Below are 23,395 nucleotides of genomic sequence, written 5' to 3' on the forward strand. Positions count from 1 at the left end.
TCATTCTGACCACACCCCCACACTGCGCCGAGCACTTGCCAGAGTGTCCTCCAAGTCTCCAAACCCGAAGGCCAAACCTCAGTCCTCATCATGACCTTTCCTGACACTTCAGAGAGTTGATCACATCCTCCTCCTGGACACTTCTTCCCTTCTTCCCATGGTGCCAGTGCTTGTGGTCTTCTTCACACCTGCTCTGTGCCAAACACTGCTCATGTTCGTCCTTGAGCACTCGATGGCAGAGTGACCCGAGGCTCAGGCTTGCTTGTCTTCTCTGTGCTCACTCCCTCGGTGACCACAGACCGTCACTGCGTTTTCATGGCCACTTCCAGCTCAGACTTCTCTTCCAAGCTCCAAATGCCTATTTACAACTGCCTACATGACATCTCTACTTGGATCCCTAACAGAATCACAAACTTAAAATGCCTACAGTGAGCTCCCCATCTGACCCTCTAAACCAAGTTCCACCCACAGCCTTCCCCCCATCTAGTTGCCCAGGCCAAGAGCCTTCTAGTCAACTCAACTCCTCCCTTTGCCCTCACACCCCTTATCCAATCTGTCAGCAAATCCTACTGGTTCTACCTTTGAAATACATCCAAGGCCCAACTGCTTCTCACCACCTCCAGTTTTCCTGCTCCAATCCCAGCCTCTGCTGCCGCTCACCTGGTTCCCTGAACAGCGTGCCGACAATCTCCTGGTTGTCCTCTACTCTCCCCCACCCTCCAGCCCCCACCACCAGTGTCTATTCCCAACACACTAGCCTTTCAAACCTCAGCCGAATCTCAGGGCTCAACACTGAGGGAGGGACAGCTGCCCTCCGGAGCCGACAGCCAGCACCGCCTTACCCTAGCGACTCTTTGTTTGGACAAACAGCCCCAGAACCTCACAGTTCAATCTATGTCGATTGTTCTCAGCTGCCCTGACGCTAAATAACCTATCTTTATTCACCAAATGGGGGGTTTCAGATGGGTCTCCGGGCAACCTTCCTTTCTGTCTACTGCCTCCGCACACCCCATTAACCCTGAAAATAATCTCCATACATATTTCAGCAATTCAACTCCTCCAAAACTTTGCTTTGCTTTCCTAGAATTCTGATTGTAAAACACCTCCATCCCAAGTTCTGCCTTAAAAATGCAACAGCCCAAAACAAATCAAGAACCAAGACCCTGATCTGTCCTGCAGGGGCTCAAGTGGACCAGGGCACTCAGGTACATCAAGGAACCCGGGTCTCAGAGGAACACCATTAAGTCGATGCTGTACAAAGCCAGGCTTACTCGTGTGGCCTCACCAGTTGTCCAGAATTGGGGGAAACAATTATAGAAACACTGGTTATAAGGTTATTTTCCTGGGTTTACATATTTTCAAACAGGGGGGAAGGGGAGGGGAGGGCCAAACTAGAAGCAGCAGATTATATCCCGGTGCTCAAAGTTCCAGTGAGCCAAGAACGGGCTCTCAGTTCCCTGTCAGGCCTTCGTTCCGCTGCACATCCCATTAAGAAGAAAAATTTTGTGTAACTTCTGCTAAATATGAAACTGTCTTGGGCTCTACCATGACGAACGATTTTTAATAGCTAATGCTGATGAAAAGTTATACTTGATATTCTCCCTCTTGTTTGGATCCACTAAGAAAAGAGAACTTATTTTGTGGCAAGCATTAAACACTACTTCATCCAGCATTTAGTGAAAACTACCCATGGGTCAAGCAGAAAACATGCAGAAACGAAATAACAAAATCTTTGCCTTTAAAGATGCAGAAACAGACTTGTACCAAATAAATATAGCCCACTGTTATAGGAAGAAACATCGAAATGTGCAGGGAGGGTGGGGAGGAGACAAGGGATGTAAACAGCTGGGCATGGCCTTCTCCAAAAGACAGCAGAGTCACACCTGGCACAGCACACAGAACAGGTGCCTCTCGTAGCCAAGAAAGGGTAGAAGGAATCAGAAAAAAGGAGCAAGACTTCCAGGCCTTACTTGGAAACTGAAACTTCGTGACACAATTTTCCTTCCCTTCCCTAATACCTAATCCTGGCAGAAACAAAAGTGGGTTTGGGGGAGAAAGGAGAACAAAGGAGGAAAGTGAACTGAAACCCAGAAGGAAATGGAAAAACAATCCAGGGTCCTGCCCCTTGGACATCTAAGACAAACACACTTGCCAAAGTCAAATTCAACGTAATTATAATGATTTTGAATTCTGAATCCATGAAGTCTAAGTTTATGGGGCTTTTACACCAAAGCAATGTATTGCTAAAATCTTACCAATGCTAATACCACAAGACAGATTGATGAATCTTCTATCAACGATCTGTCCTCGATTTACCACTAGGCCTACCAGAAAGAGCAGTCTTTGGAAATAAGACAAACTGGAATAGAATCTCAATTCTATAACCTCCCAACTGTGGAGTGCAGCACAAGTGCCAAGGTTACAAATTAACAAATCACAAATAACCGAATCTCTGGAGCTTAATTTTCCTCTCATTAAAGTGGGGGAACTGCCACCGAATAGCAATTGCTAACATTTGTGAATGCTGAGCACATTTCACATTTCTTATGGCATCTTCACCACAACCCTGGGAGAGCGGTCCCATCACCAGCACCCTTTGTCAGAGCAAAGAGCTAGGTTTAAGTAGTCAGTGAAGAGGGGCGCCTGGGTGGCACAGCGGTTAAGCGTCTGCCTTCGGCTCAGGGCGTGATCCCGGCGTTATGGGATCGAGCCCCACGTCAGGCTCCTCCGCTATGAGCCTGCTTCTTCCTCTCCCAGTCCCCCTGCTTGTGTTCCCTCTCTCCCTGGCTGTCTCTATCTCTGTCAAATAAATAAATAAGATCTTAAAAAAAAAAAAAAGTAGTCAGTGAAGAGTTCGCATGGAGAGAAAGCTAGGTTTCAGTAGTTAGAGAAGAGTTAGTAAGTAAGCAGCCAAGCCAACATCTGAATCCAGAGCCCATAAGAATAAAACACAAGTAAAAAGCACACGCTCCGAAGCCAGACTGAGTCTGAATCCCAGCTTTGCTTTTTACTAACTTAGTAACCTTTAACCTCTGTTTCAGTTATGCAAATGTGAAACAGGGGCAAAGGGTAGCCTCATTCAGGGGATTACTGCCAGAGACTCACCTAGGAGCTGGATGGCCCAGTGCTGACCCTGTTGGGCCACTCTTCTAGGGCACATGCTGCTACTGTCACAACTATCAGGGACAGGACTGTCATCCTGCCTGCCTCTCTCCACACATAAAAGGCACTAAACAACTAATATTTCTTCCCTCACCTACTCTGCAAAATCAACTAGCTTTTATTTGTTTCTAGTATATGTCAAAGAAACCTTAAGACAGATGAAAGAAAAATCAAAACAAAAGGAAACACCAAAACACAAATGTAGCAAGAGAATTATACTCACAGTTCTGAAGGCCACGGTAACTCTGTGAAGAAATCAAACGTGGGTTTAAAGGAAATGCTCCCGGTTTCTCTTTCCTCTTTCCATAGTCCTCAGAGAACCTGACAAGGAGAGACAACATGCGCATTAAAACCCCCTTCCTTTCACTTCTTGAAGCTCTACTGAACTCACCCCTCAGCCAGTTCCATCACCTCCCACGCAAGCCTACTGGGCAACGCCTGGGATGAGGGGTGAGAAGAGGGCACCACGTCCCTGTCTTCAAACCTATTTCTACTTAAGAAACACACAGGAAGGAGCACCTGGGTGGCTCAGTCGTTAAGCGTGTGCCTTCGGCTCAGGGCGTGATCCCAGAGTCCTGGGATCGAGCCCCACATCAGGCTCCTACGCTGGGAGCCTGCTTCTTCCTCTCCCACTCCCCCTGCCTGTGTCTCCTCTCTCACTGGTATCTCTCTCTGTCAAATAAATAAATAAAATCTTAAAAAAAAAAAAAAAAGAAAAGAAATACATGTGAAGCAACTGGAAACTATTCAAACATATCAAAAATCATAAATTAACAGGGTGTGGTTGGCTAATAAGTGCACGATACAATGACAGAGTATAGACATCTGTTCCACTGCCTTCCATCAAAACTATACTAAAGAGATATTTTTTAAAAATGTTCTAAACAGGGGCGCCTGGGTGGCTCAGTCTGTTAAGCATCTGCCTTCAGCTCAGGTCATGATCCCAGGGTCCAGGGATGGAGCCCCAGGTCAGGCTCCCTGCTCAACAGGGAGTCTGCTTCTCCCTCTCCCTCTGCCCCTCCCCGTTTGTGCTCTCTGCTCTCTCTCCTGTGCATACACTCACTCCCTCAAATAAGTAAATAAATAAAATCTTTTTAAAAAATGTTTGAAACAGCACAGGGAGAACTGAAAGGAGAAAAAAGCCAAGATTTTTGAAGTACTGAGGAAATCTTCTAACATGGAAGATTGAGACCCAAACAAAAAAGTAAAAAGAAGAAACCTGGAGGAGACAGAAACTATAACAGACTGAAGTAGAGTAAAGGAGGCAGCAGGCCCAAGAAAGCCAGGTCCTAATTCAGCAGTGGAATACACGGGAACCACTTCCACTTGCACAGCAGTGTCCTAGAAGACCAGAAGTGGCAGCAGCAGTGTAGACAGAACGGGGGTAAAGAAGGCATAGCCCCAAATACAGAGGAGCCAGGGAAGGCCATGGAAGCTGAAACCAGAACCTCAACCTCAAGCCAGGCACAACGTGATGCCCCCTCACTCTGAAAGAAGATGGGAGGGGGCATTCCCCGGAAAAGTAAAGGCGTCTATGGACTGAAGTCACCCTGCCCAGCTGCACTGAACAGAGCTGGACTTAATGACCGTATATACAGTGAACAGTGAATTCTCCAGCTCTCCTACAACAGACCACACACGCACACCGCTGGCTTCCAGATTCTGAAGTCAGAATTGTGCCGGAAAGAGACTGGAGAATATTTCTGGGGAATCTGATCAGCTCCAAAAGACAGATCTAAAGATACTAACCCTGGGGACCCCCAACACATGGCCCACCCAGAATACCCTTATGTAAAAGTCAAAGGGCCCCACCACGTCAGACAGGAGAAGGAAGGAAACAACCTAAAAGAAACAGAGACTATACAAACTATCAATAATATAGAGGTAAGACAACACTGCAATCAATAAAGAAAAACAGGATGTTCTTCTAGAAAAATAGAAAAAGAGCTCTTGGAAATCTAAAGAACCTTTCTGAAATCAGAAATAATAAACTAAAGAAAAGGTTAAGTCAAACTGAAGTCATCTCCCTGAATAGAGAATAAAAAGACCCCCCCCCCAAAAAAAGGCAGAAAAGGAGGAGCAAAGGAAGGAAGGAAGAAGAAGAAGAAAAAGGTATTAAGATAATTACAACCTTTGCAAAGGACAGCCAAGTTCCGGATAATAAGACTTCCAGAAAAACTAAATAAGGAAAAGCAAGAGAGAAAACCTCAGCACAGTAATGCCAAAGAGTATTCCCAGAACTGAAAACTCCCAGTTGCCAGAATGAAGGGACCCGCTGAATATGCAGCACAGTGGATGAAAACCGACCACACAAGGTACACCATCACGATATTTCAAAAGACTTGGACAAATTGTAAAACTCCTGCAAGCTTCTAAAGATGGGAGGGGGGAAAAGTTACATACGAAGGAAAAATGAGAATAGCTTCTGAATTCTAAAACAGTAACATGAAAACAAGAAGGCAATGGAGCAATCTTTGAATTTATGAACAAAAATGAATTCCAATACAGAACTCTGTACCTAGCGAAACCATCAATCAAGTTTCAATCATGCATGGTCCCAAAAGGTTTGCCTCCTAAGCATCCTATGTCAGAAAGCCCCTGGAGAAAGTCTTTCACCAAAACACGAGCATCAACAAAAAATGAGCAAGGCATGAGCTTCCATTAGAAGGGATAAGGGAATCCCCAGGACGACGATGAAGGGAGATTCCAGAATGGTGGCTGTGCACCAGGAGAGAGGGAAACAAGTCCAAGCCGGAGCAGTGTTGCTCAAGAGGAGGGAATGCTGAAGGCTGTCTTCAACTTGTCCAAAAACACTGTACTATCTTTTTAAAGTAATTAACGCCACCAAAAGGAAGAAGTCAGTGAAGAAAGACAAAGACAAGAGTTGCCACAAACATAAAATCCAACTGTGGACAAAAGCCAAACGATGAGAACAAAGGAACATCCAGGGACAACACAATAAAAGACCGAAGGAGCAAGCAGCTCGGAAAAGAACAGAACAGAGATCTCCAGGAAACTGTCTGCCAGAAATCAAACGTGAAGAAGAGATGAGTCTGTATGACCATGAAGAAAAATTACTAAGAGGCTACTGGAAGGTATGGGGAAAATAGGTCTGGGGTAGGGGGTAAATTACAATAGGTATAAAAAGGGTTAAGAATGTGGGGGACTGATGGGGCACCTGGGTGGCACAGTGGTTAAGTGTCTGCCTTCAGCTCAGGGCGTGATCCCGGCGTTATGGGATCGAGCCCCACATCAGGCTCCTCCGCTGGGAGCCTGCTTCTTCCTCTCCCACTCCCCCTGCTTGTGTTCCCTCTCTCGCTGGCTGTCTCTATCTCTGTCGAATAAATAAATAAAATCTTTTAAAAAAAAAAAAGTGGGGGACTGAAGAAAGATAAGTACCCATCATAATGCTCTGGGCGCACATCTATCACAGGACTTACCCACTGTACCATCATCACTGACTGACTTCTCTGTCTCCCTCCCTCGGCTGCAAAGACCTTTTGGAGAGGATCATTTCTCATCCAGTTATCACCCTGCAGAGTCCAGTACAACGCCTGCTACAAGAGTATACACAAAAGCAAAGGGTTTTTGTATTTTTTTGCATTTATTCGGGTACTGAGTATCTACTACACATACCTGCTATCCTTCCGGAGAACTAGAATTCAAAGACATATGGACCTTGCTTCCTTTAAATTTAAAGAGTTTCAACTTTTTTTCACACCTGAGAAAACAAATATTTCTCCTATATCCTCACTCTCCCCAAAAGATGAAAAGTTCACCAGGGGCTTACAGAACTTTAATAGTCCGGCTATCACTAATGGATATGGAACCCAAGACCTGATGACACTTGCTTGACATTGTATGCATTGTGTAATATGAAAAGAGTGCCGGCTTGGGTATCAGGACACACTTTAGAATTACTCCTTTTGAAGAAGAGGAAATCCCAACTCCTTGATATGACCTGTCGGTCCCTGAATGATCAAGCGCAGTCTGACTGTCATGCTATCTCCCGTGAATCCTACAAAGCAGCAACATTAAGCCATTTTCGGTGTACAGAACAACCTGTGCCCTCCTCGACACCTCCTCCACCTGGACCTTCATCCCTGGGATGACCTGGACACATGTGCGGTGGGAGCCGTGCCCTTCCCCCAGGTGAGACACCTCTCTCCTGTCCCCCTCAGCACGCCTTCACATGACACCAGTATCTGTGGAGTGGCTGACAAATGCCATGCACGGCCCCAGGACACAAGGCAATAGACGAGAGAGACGCAGGACTCTGCGGTGGTGGAGCTTCCCGTGCAACAAACTAGAGCGGATGTTAAATCTGGCCTGTCAGTGTCTTCCTCCACCCAAACAGCAAGATTCTGGGGACAATGACAGCCTAAGTTCCGCAGCCTCAGCACCGCCATCCCAGACAAATATTTAAAGCACTATTAAATAAAACCAAAGTGAAGGTCAAAAAGCCCCAGTGCCTGCAGCAGGTGAGTACCATTTGCTCTTTAAAAGCCCTCTTTTTCTACTATCGTTGTTTGTTTGTTTGTTTGTTTATTGCCTCTTGTCTGTTAGGAGTATAAACCTGAAAATGTCATTCAGGGAAATCTTGCGAGTCCGCTGGAACTGGCTTTATTCTCCTTACTAACCGCAAACACAAGACAGCCCAGTTAGTCCCCATGTCTGGTTTCTGTTCGCCACTCTATAACCAACAGCGCGCACTGGACCGAACACCTAAAACACACGATCAGAACACATGCACTTGATGCGTGAATGACCTAATGATGAATAAATGAGCGTATACACTGGCTTTGAGGGCCTTATAATTGCTCCTCACTCTAGTTTCTATTTTAAGGAGAATTCAAGCAGATAGCAACACCGCATTTATCAACACTGGACCTGCTGGATGTCTACCATTTGAACTGCGGGCAGCTTAGGGCCACGTCCAGCATGGAACTACTAAAATACAAGCATAACAATTTGAACTAGTTCAACTAGGGCAGAAAACTAGGTATTTCCCCAATCCTATAATTAAAATGCTTAAATTATTTTGCTCCAGACAAAGAAAAATTAAACTTGGCTCATTATACAATGAAATAAATTGCCAGCTCCTTGAAGGTATTTGTAAGATGGACACTGTCTACGTTTCTGGCATAAGTGGGGACATTTATACGTACACGGGGTCCTCAGGCTACTCTGAACTCTCTTCCCCCTAACATGCAAATGAGAATTTCCCACCAGTCACAACACACTCTGAATCTATGCTTCCTGAACAGGTAACATACTCCACACGATCACTTTGCTTCTAATGGTCTCGTTTCAGTGCACAGTCCAACCTGGACAGTCCCTGACACCTGCCTCTCACTCACCCGGACAACAGTGACAACCTGCCATCTGCGGAGGGTGTGATGTCATAGCAGTCTCTCCCAAGTGCTTTACAAGCACCAGCTCTGGAATCCTCACAGCCCTAACTGATTACTACTCTTGTTCCATTTTGCATGTGAGAAAACAAAGTCCAAAAAAACTTAAGACATTTTCCAAGGTCACACAGCAGACAAGGGAGAGAGAGATCAGGCACTCAAACACCAGCTTACCTTAGAATCATGATGCTATTCTGGCTTCCCAAGTTACCCAGATCTTATTACTGTTAAAACAATGGACATGATTTGGGCTTTCCAAAGCAAACATGACAGAAAGATTCTTTCTGAAGCTGAGTAACAGTCAACATGACACACTGCCATATTAGAAGATCTCTGGCTTGAATTAACCATGCAGGCTGAGCCCCTGGCAGGAAATGGTCCGCTTGATGCTAACTGCCAAATAAAGCCCAAAACCACTGTTTCTCAATGCACAACATTCTAACCATTTAAATTATCTGTGAAGGTCTCTAATGTCCAAAATATACAACCACTTCACACAGGTGTCCCTTCCTCTAAGCTCAGTGTACCAAAGGTTTCTGCACTCAGGCAAGCCGTAGTAACCTGTACTCTGAAGAACACAGGTCAGAAGAAACTTTCTGAAAAACCAAAAATGTATAAAGAATGCAAACATGATTATGAAAGTTATCTGGGCAAACAAAAGCTTCTTTACGCTTCAAAATAATTTTCTAGTCAAACACATTCTAATACTAGACAGTGGAGCAGCTCATAGGTCATAGGTCACTGCATCCCATTCATCTGTGTGCCAGCGCATGGTACAGGGTCTGCGGTCCAACCGGTAGTAAGCTACTGATGATGTGAATACATTAGGGAAATGAAGAGGCAATATTACTAATTGCTGAAAAACCGGCATTAGGAACAACAACAACAACAATAAATCGCCCGTTCTACATGCAGAGTACACGGTGAATACCAACTGCTTGCACTTCTTAGATACGCTGGTCAAACTCATCAGGGAATAAGATTAGCTTTTAAATCCCCACAACAGAAATAACTACATCACTGGGAACTGTATTTGCTGAACCTCAGGCTGATCCTTCCCTAACTAGCCATGTACTAAGAACTATGTTCTGTCACATTTGTCAAAGAGTTATGATAATCTCCACTTAACAGATAAGAAAACAGATTTAGAGCTTAAGGAACCTGGTCAACATGCAGGGAATAAGAATTGAATCTGAGGTTCAAAGCAAGACCTATCCAACACCCATCCTCTTAACCACCATTCTGTTCTACACTGTAAATGATATCCATAGAAAATTCCACTGCGCAAAAGCTCATTAAAAATACGAAAGAAACACTATTCTACTCAAATTAATTAATAGGCACAGTTAACATATTCAAGACAAGACAACGCTTCAATTGTACACAAATGAACGAATGGGCTACTAAGGTATACCTAAGGGTCATTCTGTCTACCTGAGAGAGGCACCAAAGGAAGGACCCATGAACCAAATGCGTGCAGTACTTAGCAGGAAATCTCCTGCAAGGCCTGGGAGTGGTAAGTGATCAAGAGACACAGTCGTGCGGGCATCACTGGCCTCGGTGGAACTGGAGATCACTACCTGGGCAAATGGAAGCAGTTTGCAAAGCGAAGGGTCCCAGATCTAGGTAAAGAAGACGAAGCACATTCCCTCCTGCCTCTCCTAGAAAGAGCAACTAGGAAGGCTGGAAAGAGTAACTGCAGAAGCTCTCTGACCACTCTGAAAAGTAAACTGGAGCAGGGGGATTAGGAAGCAAGACTGGATTTAAACCACGACCAAAATGAGCAGATTTCAATACAATGGAAAGTCTCCTTGCATGATATCCTAAATGGGGAGGGCACACCCCAAACTTATTCAGCATAGGAAGAACCAGAAAAGCGTCAATTCCCGTGGGAGGAGAAAATCAACACAAGCCAATATCAAGAAGGGAACAAATATGACAATCAGCCCAGAGGGACTTTAAAACAACTACTGTACAAATAATTCCACAAACAAGCATACACACAACATACTCGATATCGCAAATTCTTCTTTTCCTTTTCTCTCTTAAACCCACTGGCTCTGGCCCCCACCACTCCACGAACTTCTCCCTCTAAGACTACCGACGACCTCTGCACTGCTCAATCCAATCATTAGAGCCCAGGGCTCGTCCTTTCGACAACTGACAAGAGCTGATCTCCCACTCATGTTCTCGTGATTTTCTTCTTACCCCACCGATGGCTCCCTCCTTCCAGAGTCGCCCAGGGCTCTGTCCTTTCTCCTCTCAGCTATGCTTACCTCCCAGGCAAGCTCATTCAAATGCTGCTTCTATGCTAACAAAGCTAAAACTTGTCCCTCCAGCTCAGCCCGACTGCCTGGCCTTGCGCTGCACTGACCGCTGTTCACTCTGCACCGCAGCCCCACCGCGGCCTGCTCCTGCGCATCACCAAGACGGCAGAGCTACTTCTCCCAAAACCCCTTCCCGCTACAGCTCAGGGCGGCGGGCAGTGAACGCTAATAAGAGGCAACGTGGGCAAAATGAAGAGAAACATCATTCTCTTCAACTCTGCCAGCCCTCCCAGCGGTAGGGATGGATTCTAATTCCCCGTACGACTAATTGTCGAGAATGGCCCGGGTTTTCCTGACCAAACCCTGGCAGGTGTACTCTCTGCCGGGCCTGCTTGTAGGCCCCTTGGGGAAGTGGAGCATCACCGAAGAGAACTCAGTGAAACGTCCGACACCTCCAAGCCCAGGTGCTGACTGGCCCGCCCCCTCCACAAACCTTCCCACACACAGCCTTCTCCGTTCACGACAACGTCCGCCTTCCAGCTGCTGAGGCGAGAAACAACGGACGTCATCCCTGCCGCCTGTCTTCCTCCCACATTCCCCATCCAGTCTTGTCAGCAAGTAATGTTGGTTCTTCCCACAAAAGAGGCCCAGACGCTGTCCCCTCGCCATCATGCTCACCAACACCATCGTGACCGGAGCCACCATCCCTCACCGAAATGACTACAGCACTCCGGAACAGGCCTCCCCGCTCCCAGCCCTGCCACCCTAGCACACACGCTCACCACGGCAGACCGATTCCAAGCCTGGATCAGACGGCATCGCTTCTCTGCTCCAAACCCTAAATGGTCCCTCATCTTACATGGATGACAACAGAGAGTCAGTGAAGGAACGAGGCGAAGGACTGAGCCAACAGGTGTTCCCCACACTGCTAGGCTGTTTGTTCAAGGGGTCAATGGGACTGAAGAAGGGGCCTCTGAGGGCAGTCAGTGTGGAACTGCTGGTGAGAACACTTTTAAAGATATTAAGAAAACCCTGATTTAATACAACCTGGAGTAGAATCTGCTAAGACACATTATAACTGATGACAGTAAAAATATCTGCAGAGCAGAAAAAGGGTTAGCTGGAAAATTTACAATGATGAAAATATAAGTTGCTTAAAGCATTTAAACTATGGTTATTCAGTCTATCATTCATGAGCAGGAGCTTTGTGGAAAGTATTCGAACCCATCATGTGTTACTGAGCCAGTAGCACCAACGGCAACCTCATGAAAATAGCCTGACTTGTCCTACCACACTGCAGTTCAATGGTTTGTGCAAGGCTCTGTTGTGACTTTTCAACCGCAGAGCCAAGACTGAAATCTATTTGAAAAAGACCCCCCCCTTTACTCATCACTATTACCAAACACTCAATTGCTTCGGAAATTTGCTTTTGCTCCTACGTGTTAACATTTCTTCATGAGCTCAGCCTAAATTGACAAGGCACAGCAGCGCTCATATGAGGGACTTCGGGCAGTGACGGCATTTCAGTGGCTGCAAGCATCTTACTCACAAGCAACGTCCGACGCGGCCACACGGCTCCCCCGCCGCCACAAGTTAGAGCAGCGCCTGCTGACTCACTCGGAGGAGCGTGCAACTCCTGACCTCAGGGTGGAGTTCACGCCCCACGCTGGGCATAGAGGCTAATTAAAAATGAAAAAAATTAAAAGTTAAAGAGAGAAGTGGATTTGTGTCCCCACACAAACGTGTAGCAGATGTGTTTTGAGCTCAAACTACAGTTCCAGCGGCATTTCTCAAACCTCAATGCAAGTACAATGAAAATTCACGTATCTCAAACCCACTTCACCGAGCAACTGAGGCACTTCCATCAGACCATCCATCGGAGAGAGGAATCTGCGCTGTAATGACGTGCGGAAAGGCAAACATCAAAAAGAATCTAGTGGAATTCTATCGATGTCTGCCAAACGATGAATACACTAAACTGAAATGATATGCTCCCGAACTGGTATCAGTGTGCAAGAGCACCTACGAGTATGCGGACACTGTCAGAGATGACATCTGTAACCTTCCGTGACGATCAGCCCCGAGACTGAACATCTGTCATTGGTTGTGATGATACGGAACACTACCTGTGAGCTCCAATTACAAAACATGTTATCCAACCCTCCCCCGAAAAAAAATTCCATTCTTATTAGACCTGTATTATAATATATATACATACTCAATTATTATTTGAAATTCTGTCAATAAAAATTTTATAGATATTAGTGTTCTCTCCTGTTATGTAAGTACTTACATAATATCCTTCATTTTGCCTCTTAGTCTGCAAAACCTAAAATATCTACCATCTGCCCCTTCACAAAGAAGCCTGCCGATCCGTTTCAGTCATCTTCCCCAGATCTTCTGAACCCAGGTACAGCTAAGGCACATACCACATATCTTTAACTTCTCAGCTGTTTTTTTCTTTTTAACTTAAGTCTGTCATTTTACCTTTATTCCTTATAAATTTTACCTTGTTGATTTTAGCACTTCATTACAACCTGTCGAAGTATTTTCAAATCCTGATTCTAAAAATGAACGGTCTCCCAGCATTAACTCCTGATCTTTACTCAAATTCTTGATGAAAACATTACGACAGGTGTCAAGTATGACACACTTCTGGAGACATCTTCACTTGGGTGCAGAAATTCTGGTATTTTAGTTTTGTGGCAAATTACACTACATGTGGTTGCAATGTATCTTCTACCTACAAGCAGTAATTTCTTTTCTTTTTTTTTGGAAGATTTTATTTATTTATGTGACAGAGAGAACACAGCAGGCGAGTGGGAGAGGAAGAAGCAGGCTCCCAGCGGAGGAGCCCGATGTGGGACTCAACCCCGGAACGCCGGGATCACACCCTGAGCCGGAGGCAGACGCTTAAGGACTGCGCTACCCAGGCGCCCCAAAAGCAGTAATTTCTTGAACTCCCTAGTAATGACAGGAATAACAATTTACTTTCTAGGCTGTATGCAGGAAAGGATTAAGCTTGCCCCAGGGAAGATTTGGCCATTGCCCAGCTCCTGGGAAGTCACCTCTGAGCCTTTGGAATCCCCTGCCTGATAAGGCGGTCTTTGTTTAGCTGGGGGCCTTCGGCCACACCAGACAGTCCATGCTAACAATTTGATTTCTGGTGGAGCCTTGCGCCACACACGACACCAGTTTGATCTCCAGAGGGATTGGAGACTAAACTCAGCCATGTAGGCAGTGCCTATGGGACAACCCCCAATACATATCCTGGACACCAAGGCTCAGGTGAGCTTCCCTGGTTGGCAGCATCGGTGCTGGGAGAAGTCAGCACACCTGCACTGCGAGAGGACAACTAGAAGCTCATGCTTGGTCTTCCCTGGACTTCGCCCGGTGTGCCTTTCCTTCACTGACTTCTGTCCGCATCCTTGCCCTGTAATAAACCATAACCATGAGGATAATGGCTTCTCGCAGTTCTCTAAGTCCTTCTAGTGAACCACGGAACCTGCAGGTAGTCTTGGGGGCCTCCCAAACTCTAGGTCCTGATGATTTACAACGTCCTTACAGCAACACTACAGCAGTGTTCTTTCAGCACGAGGAGATGCTAGTTTAAAATGCAGGTGACAGGGGCGCCTGGGTGGCACAGCGGTTAAGCGTCTGCCTTCTGCTCAGGGCGTGATCCCGGCATTATGGGATCAAGCCCCACATCAGGCTCCTCCGCTGGGAGTCTGCTACTTCCTCTCCCACTCCCCCTGCTTGTGTTCCCTCTCTCACTGGCTGTCTCTGTCTCTGTCGAATAAATAAATAAAATCTTTAAAAAACAAATAAAATAAAATAAAATAAAAAATAAATAAAATGCAGGTGACAGGCTTCCACATCAGCAATGATCATCCAACATCTCTGTGGGATAATACCAGGCATTTGCATTAAAAAAAAATTTTTTTTGAGAAAGAAAAAGCCAGATCACGAGGCGGTGGGGCAGGAAAGGAGACTCCACACTGAGCACAGAGCCTGACACAGGGCTGGATCTTATGACCCTGAGATCATGACCTAAGCCCAAAACAAGAGTAGGACGCTTAACTGACTAAGGCACCAGGCCCCCCTGCCTGCATCTCTCATATACTCTCCTTGATGATTCTTACATACACTACTTTCAGGACCACTGACGTACCCAAAAGCTTCCTGAGGCAGTGACCGTCTTTTTTTTTTTTTTAAGTTACTTACTTACTTACTCACTTATATAATCTCTACACACAACGTGGGGCTCAAACTCACAACCCCAAGATTAAGAACCACATGCTCCACCCACTGGGCCAGCTAGGCACCCCAGGACTGTCTTCTTTTTAATGAATCCCCATCAGGACAAGATGCTCAAGAGTCAAGAGTGACTCAGGACAATGCTCTAAATCTGGTAGAGAAGTGAGAACAACTGGCATTATTAGTCTTCTAAAACTTAGACTATATACACGTGTGAGATTTGTTTTGTCATTCCTCAAATATCCAAGACAATGTAGAAATAAATGACTGAATGCAAACCACAAGTTACTTGGATACAGTGTGAACAACGGATTCAACGGTGTCCATTTCTCACCCATTTTTCAATTACATCCATTTTTTTCAATCTCCTGACAGTTAATAGGAAACCTGAGTTTTAGAAGCTGTCTTCATACCCTTCTCATCTACTAAAAAGATCACCCGTGAGCTAAAGGTCAAGACAGCTGAGAGAATCTTGAGAGTTCTCCTCTGTCAGTATCAAGGAGCCATTTACCCAAGGAGCCTTACCCTGTTATTTCTTCATCTCTAAAGTGGGAGCCCCGGACCAGTTGATCCCTAAATTTAGATCAACCTCTAAAATCCTAGACTACCTAAAACAATAAAAATAAAGGAGGCAAACACCCAGTGGAAAAGTTTAGAATTTCCAATGAAATAGTTGAAAGGGCAGACTCAAAGACGAAAATCAAACATCAACTCTTCACCAACCAAATCATCAACCGTCACCCGACAAAAATTAATTCATATGTAGACAACTTGCATTTAAACTAAGTTACTCCTGCTACCTCTTTTATCAAGTCAATTCCTTAGGACACAAATAATGTATTTTTCCCAAAGCAAAAAGCAAAGCTTTTTTTTGCCATGACACAGCCAAGGAGACGCCAAACTTTTTACCTACACTGGAATCACAATTATCCCCAGCCTGAAATCTTAAGGGTGATATTTTGAACAGCCTAGGGTTTTTCTTTTTTTTTTTTTTTAAAGATTATTTATTTATTTATTTGACAGAGAGAGAGCCAGCGAGAGAGGGAACACAGCAGAGGAGTGAGAGAGGAAGAAGCAGGCTCCCAGCGGAGGAGCCTGATGTGGGGCTCGATCCCATAACGCTGGGATCACGCCCTGAGCCGAAGGCAGACGCTTAACGACTGTGCCACCCAGGCGCCCCAGGGTTTTTCACTTCTAACGTCTACACCATCACTGAATTCCATCATTTCTTAGATCTTTGCCATTCATGACACTTGGCCCTTAATGGAGGTCACAGTCCTGTCAACAGGAAAAGGGAAACTTTCTCAGACATAAACCCATTTCCAAACGCTCCCCTCTAAGCCTCAACTTCTATAGGGCAGCCATATATCACCAAAAACAGCAAATCTCTGCACGGACTGCTATAATCCAGAGTCTGTAATTCCTAAATTACATATAACGCTAATGTCAAACACGAACCAATCCAGTTTAGACTCCAGGACACCACATTCATCTGCCTGGTGCGAACATAAACCACCAGCTGCCCAGTTCCTCCTGCATCTGTTCACGGAAGAGCTAACTGTAACAGGACAAGTTAGGTACTGTCTTACAACTATTAACTATCAACGCACTTCTGAGCGGACAGAAAAACTACACTCCTTTTTGGAACTAACACAGCCAACTAAAAGTGACACTGGTCCATCTCTCATAGCCATGGGACTGTTAAGATATTCCTAATAGTTTATAAACTTTAGCTTCATCTCATGTACAACAGCATGTTGAAACATCCATGCCAACGAGAGTCCCAAACTCTCCTGGCTGGCCTTCTATGTACAAAAACCGGGCCTTATTTTGTCTCTCGGAGGCCAGGGGAGACATCTGCACTGCTGGCTGGTAGACCTCGGTTGGTACAGTTGGGCTCAGGTGACAGCTTCATGTGCCTGTGTTTTATGTAGCGGTCTGGGATGTATGACACTTAAAGTAACAGTCCTGTGATTTGGATGCTTAGCTTTCCCTTACAGCCTCACACCCGGGCAGAGTGTCAGACATCCACAGTCCAATAACAAGGAGTGCCCCCGCCTTGGGCTGGGCTCACTTTTGATAATGGGATGAAAGCCCAAGCATCCTACCCCAGGAAAACAGCTCATGTGCATACACACAATTCTGCGTACCGCTTCTGGGGTTCATGGACCTAGGAGACAGCATTTCCTCCTTAAGCAACAAACAGTCTGATCAGTAAGCACTTAAAAACAAAAAGATCTTCATGGACTTTTCACCAAGGGAGAAATCTGGGAGCCATCCTGGAATTGCTCTGGACACCCCCTCTCTCAGCCCTGGCTCTTCATTTCCCAGGTCAGAGCCTGGAGACTGGCTGAGAAACAGGCTTCAAATCACCCTCTCTCCAGTTCCTCAGTCACGCCCTTAATTAAGGCCTTCTTCACTTGTGTGTACAACGTAATTGTAGAATTAAAAGGACACAGGCTGTTAGATTGGACCATCTGAACTTTGCCCATCACTTTACTAGCTGGGCGACAGACACCGGGCAGCCATTCCCTTAATGACAAAGGCTTGGCTCCTCTCCCTTCTGAAGCGCATGACTGCAACACCTCCTTGACCGACCCTTGTACTAGTTAACCACCCGCTTGTCATAGGAATCTGCTCCCGTCAGAATCAACCACACGCTGCTCTGATCTTGTCAATAGTATCAACCCTACCTCCTTCTCGACCCAACCCTTTCTGTACTCCTAAACACTAGTAAAAACATCCAGTCTCACAGACCCCAGCCTCTCCCGCCTCTGCACCTTTAGAGCGGGCATGTCCTCCACGAGGCCCTGCCTGCTTCCCACCTTCCACTCTCTTTCTACAGATCCCTGCAGACAGCCAGACCTGCAGAGGTCACGGCATCTGGTCCACAGCCAGTTTCTGTATGGTTCTGGGCTAATCAATGTTTTTACCCTTTTAAAGGTTGTTTAAAAAAAAAAAAAGGCAGCTATGTGACAGGCCCTATGTGGCCTACAAAGCCTGAAATGTTTACTATCTGACCTTTAACAGAGAAAGTTTGCTGACCTCTGAGCGTGACCATGACGGGGACATGCCCTCCAGGTCCTCAGAGCACTCTGCTCTGGCACTATCACTGTAGGCATCACACTGCACGCTGACTGCCTCACTCCCCTCCTGTCTGTGCCCCCGGGGGCTGACACTACACCAGGCACAAGACAGGTATTTAATACTGTTCACTCCTGAACAACTGGGTCCACGTATACACAGATTTTTTTTGATACATGCCGCATAGTAAATGTAGTTTCTCATAATTTTCTCAACATCCTCTTTTCTCTAACTTACCTTTTTATAATACAGTATATGATACACATACAAAATATGTGCTAACTGCCGATTCTCAACTATGGGGAAGGGTCCGGCGGCCCGCACTGTTCAGGGGTCAACTGTCCTGGCACTTTACATGTGTACACCATCCCACATAGTAACTGCACGCAGAGCTTCAAAGATCACAGATACTAGAGTTTATATAGACAGTATCAGAAGTCACGTGACTAAAGGCAACGCACCAGTATTTGTACCTCAACCTCCTGTTTCCTAGTTAAGATGCTCTTTCTACTAAAAAGACCTGCGTCTCTACACAAACTACGATACCTAGACATCTTTGATTACTAATACCTGAGACTTTAGCTAAGGGTAAAATTTAATTTTTGACTCGCTATTTAATTTTGATAATTTTCAAATTACTGCTACTTTTTGTAAATTAAAGAAAAAAGAAAGAAACAGACACCCTAAGGAAGCACTAGGCAGGTATTTGTAAATTAAATATCAGTACTTAGTGGTTTTCTACTCAGTGCACCACAGCCTCCCATGATCCCACCTATACCGGTCTGAGAACCCACACCACCTTAGAGACAGGCTCCATGATACGCCTGTCAAAGAGGCTCAATCCTCTGTCTAGCTGTGCCTGCTCTAGGCGGACTTTGGAAAAAGTCAAGAGTCCGGCCAGCACTGTGTAAGAGAACGCTCCATGACGATGAAAATGTCCCATCTCTGCACTGTCCGAGGTGGTAGCCACTAGCCACACCTGCATACTGAGCACCCAAACTGGGGCTAGTGTCACTGTCAAACAGAACTTTTCATTTTATTTAATTTTAATTTAAATAGCCACACATGGCTAGCAACGACTACAGGAGACACAGATCCAAGTCTAGACTCCAAACACTGCAGTGAAATAAAACACACTTTTCCCTGTATCCTTAACTACAGGCTGTGTTATCTGGCCCAATCATTCCCCTGAAAAAGACTAAAAAAGATGGACAGAATACTTTAAAATCTTAAAATCAACCAGAAACTGACAAGACAATAAGGAAAGAACAGGCCAAAATTAAAGTGAAATCAGGAACCCAAAGAGATGAACAAGCACAGAAACCACCTCTGCCCTGCAGTCATTTGCCAATTCTGAAAATTTTCAACTTTCATTTTTACAACCATGCAGGGAAAGAGGAGTAAGAATCAAAAGCTGGGTCCCTTAGGGTGTTTAACCAAAAACACTACCTCCAGAAGCAGGGCCCTAAAGACTACAGAGCTCAAGATAAAAGAAACCAGAGGTGAGTCACCTCTCCAGTAAAATCACAGCACTGGGCGGTCCAAAATACCTCAAGCCTTAAACCTGCTTTAAACTGGTTGAAGCAAAAAAGAAAATAAATAAAAAAAAAAGCTCTCAGAAGGAGCTATATCTTCATTCTATGCCTCAATAGACTCCTACAAATAATCAGAACTAAGTTAAGAATCCTACAAATAATATTCTACACCATAAATAAAAATGAATCACAGACCTAAATGTAAACCTGAAACTTTTCTAGAGGGGGATGGAGGGAAATAAAGGAGAAAACCTTTGTGACCTAGGATTAGGCAACAACTTCTTAACTACGACACTGAAAAACCACAGTCCAGGGGTACCTGGGAGACTCAGTCAGTTAAGTGTCTGCCTTGGGCTCAGGTCATGATCTCAGGGCGCTGGGATTGAGTCCAGCAGGCAGCAGGCTCCCTGCTCAGCGGGGAGTCCGCTGCTCCCTCTCCCTCGGCCCCTCCCCCCATCCCGCTCTCTCTCCCTACCTCGAATAAATAAATAAAATCTTTAAAAGAGAGAGAGAGAATGCAAAAACAAACCATAGCATGAGAGAAAAGCACAGCACACATCTGACAAAGACTTGTATCCAGAATATATAAGGAACCCACCAATAAGACAAAAAATTTAATAGGCAAAAGATTTGAACACCAAAAGATACACAGGTGGCAAAACCACAAAGAAAAACCATTACACACCTATCGGAATGGCTGAAAAGCTAAAAGACTAACCATACCAAATGTTGCCCCAACGATCCAGCGTGACTGGAACTCTCACACAAGGCTGGGAGGAATGTGAAATGGTTCAGCCATTCCAGGACAGAGTTTGACACTTTCTCAAAAAGCCAACATAGGCCTACCACAGGATCCAGCCATTACAGTGCTAGACCCAACCATTTCCAGGAAAAACAAAAGCCGATGGTCACATGAAGACTTGAGCAAAATTATTCAAAGGCTTTATTTGTAATAACTCAAACCAAGAAACGACTCTCCACACACTGATCACGTTCGACGTCATCCCAAGCAACAGCAGGAAGAAATTCCTTGCAAGTCAGCAAGGGATTCTAAAACAGATACAGATCTGCAAAGGGTCAAGGAGGGCCAAGGTATGCTTAAAAAGGAACCAAGTGGGAAGAGTTCCACAATAAGACCTGTTATAAAACTAAAATAATTGAAGCAACTTAAACTGGGCAGTACCAGTGGAATTCAAGAAAGTCCAAAACAGATGCACATACACACGGACCTTTCATTTCCAAGAAAAGGGGCACTGCAGAGCGCTGGGGGAAAGATGCTCTTTTCAATGAACGGTGTTCGGACAACTAGCCTGTCCACAGGTTAATGAAGCTGGATTCCTTCTTCAGATTATGCACCAAAACCAATTCTGAGAGAATTACAAAGTTAAAGGTTAAAAGCAAAAGTATAAAAGCATTTAGAGAATAAATGAGGAACTAGTTCATGACCTCAGGGCAGGGAAAGACACAAAAAGCTTACAAAGGAAAAGACTGACAAATGGCACTAATTAAACTTAAGAACTTCTATTCATAAAAAAAAAAAAAAAACACAAAAAAACCACTGAGTCAGTGAAACTGCATATGACAAAGTGGGAAGAGACAGCAGCAAAATACATAACCAACAAAGAATGTGTGTTCTGAATATATATAGTCTACAAATCAATTTAAAAATAACCTAATAGAAAAATATGGGCACTTCGAAAAACAGTGAATCCGAATGGCCAGTAAATGTATAAAAAGATGTGCAACCTCATTGTAACCAGGAAAAGGCTATTTAAAACCACAAGGCAGCAACACAGCAGAAACCACCAGAAGGGGCGGGGCGGGGCGACTGACACAAGACCAGAGCAGGGCTGAAGCAGTCATTAGAGAGAAGACTGGGGGGCGGCTGGAGCCTCCCAGCACAGCGGGGAGCAACAGGAGACTCCCGCACTGAGAGGTGCTCCAGGCCAGGCGCTCTGATGTACATTTAGTGGGCTCACAGTCTATAACTGACTATAAACTAGAACTTTAACTTCACTTGACCAATGTAAGGAGAAAGAAACTGTTTCAGATCACTTTTTCCCACCAGCTCATTCCTTTTATTTTCTCCATCACAGGGCTGCACCACTGACTCAGTCTGATGGGGGCCAGAAGAGGACGTGGAAACATCCTTTGTACTTCGCGTCCACATGATGGTAACCTAAGTCCACCCGTCTGTCCCTAATTCTCTTCTCTACCTTAGTAACAACTTCATGTACTTCAAGGTCACAAGGCCCCCTCAGCAGGAGCACAGACTCTTCTTCAATCATTAAACCAATGACTGAGGGCCAACCCACTATAGGAGGAGGAGGAAGCTGTGAAGGACCCACAGATCCGTACAGGATAATACAGAGTCCCTGTCCCTGAGCTCACAATATTCTATTTGCCTTCAGGTGCGTCCAACTCTGCATAAGACATAGCCGAAAGTAAGCATATCACCAATTCCATCTTTGAACACTAACTTTTATCTAGCTCTGATCTTAGGGAAAAAATAAAGGACAAAGGCAAAACAATACATATTAAATTTAGATATGACTTTAATGTTAGGCATAGAATCAATTCACACAATACCGTTTTAGTAGTCACCCCAAGACTTGGAAATCATCCTGACTCTAGTATAAGCAAGCCAATCTCTCAACACCAAAACAAAACCACCAGGGAACACGTGCCTTGAGCACCCACATATACACACTTTCCTGCTATCTGCCAAAAACCACAAGTCCAGGGGCCATACAAATTGCTATTTCAATGCAAAATCATTTATTTAAAATCCAAACCAAGATTCAAAAGAATTTAATGACCTCAGCATAAAACATTCAAAATCCCTAAACAAAATTAGTTGTGAGGTCTTCCCAAGACTCTAGAAAACCTGAAAAACATACTGAAAAAGAGTCCTGAAGTGAAGGCAATCTCACTAGCAAATCTAAGTGGTCAGAAGCCAAACACATGCCTCTGCCATTTACGACTGATTTTTTGCCTGCTACGACTTGCATTTCTCTTAAAACACTCTCAAGTAGTGGTTGACAGACATTAGCATGCAACAAAAGCTCCTGGACAGCATGTTCAAACAGACTGCGGGCCCCACCCCCCGAGTCTGATTCAGGAGGTCAGAGGTGGGGCACGAGCACAGGCATTTCTAACCCGGCCAAGTGATGGTGATGCAGTTGTACTTTGAGAACCACTGCAAACAACCAGTTTACTGGTTTACTGTGGTGTGCGCACGCACGTGTTTCCCTTCGCAATAAGCAAGACCAAGGGGAACTTGCTGAGGAAGAACAAACTCTTTTTTCTACGCAAATACTAACTTTTCTTGCCTGAGTGAAGGTAAGTGACCTGTTGCTCAAAACGTTTACTCTGAACAACAACGTAAAAGACTCTCTAAGCAGATCATCGGAAGGCCGGTGTGTCATGGAACTGGCATTACAGTGTTAGGAAGATGGATTTTTTTTTTTTAAGATTTTATTTATTTATTTGACAGAGAGAGACAGCCAGCGAGAGAGGTAACACAAGCAGGGGAAGTGGGAGAGGAAGAAGCAGGCTGCCAGCGGAGCAGGGAGCCCGATGTGGGGCTCGATCCCAGGACCTTGGGATCATGCCCTGAGCCGAAGGCAGATGCTTCACAACTGAGCCACCCAGGCGCCCCTGGGAAGATGCATTTTTA

The 23,395-nt window shown here is 45.1% G+C and overlaps 1 protein-coding gene across 9 annotated transcripts in view; it reads right to left on the bottom strand.

Moving 5' to 3' along the window:
- Positions 1-23,395, bottom strand: part of LOC148108096 (focal adhesion kinase 1-like) — a 100,291-nt gene that overhangs the window by 71,285 nt on the left and 5,611 nt on the right. For all 9 annotated transcript variants that reach the window (XR_015721179.1, XR_015721182.1, XR_015721184.1 and 6 more), the window contains 2 exons: positions 12,390-12,519; positions 3,386-3,483 (listed from right to left, as the gene is read on the bottom strand). The gene's annotated coding sequence lies outside the window, so the exon portion shown is untranslated. Of the gene's footprint in view, positions 1-3,385; positions 3,484-12,389; positions 12,520-23,395 lie in introns of those variants that run through there.

The sequence above is a fragment of the Ursus americanus genome, chromosome 22 (assembly GCF_024610735.1).
Source record: "Ursus americanus isolate L20-20 chromosome 22, mUrsAme1.1.p, whole genome shotgun sequence".
NCBI classification, from domain to species: domain Eukaryota; kingdom Metazoa; phylum Chordata; class Mammalia; order Carnivora; family Ursidae; genus Ursus; species Ursus americanus.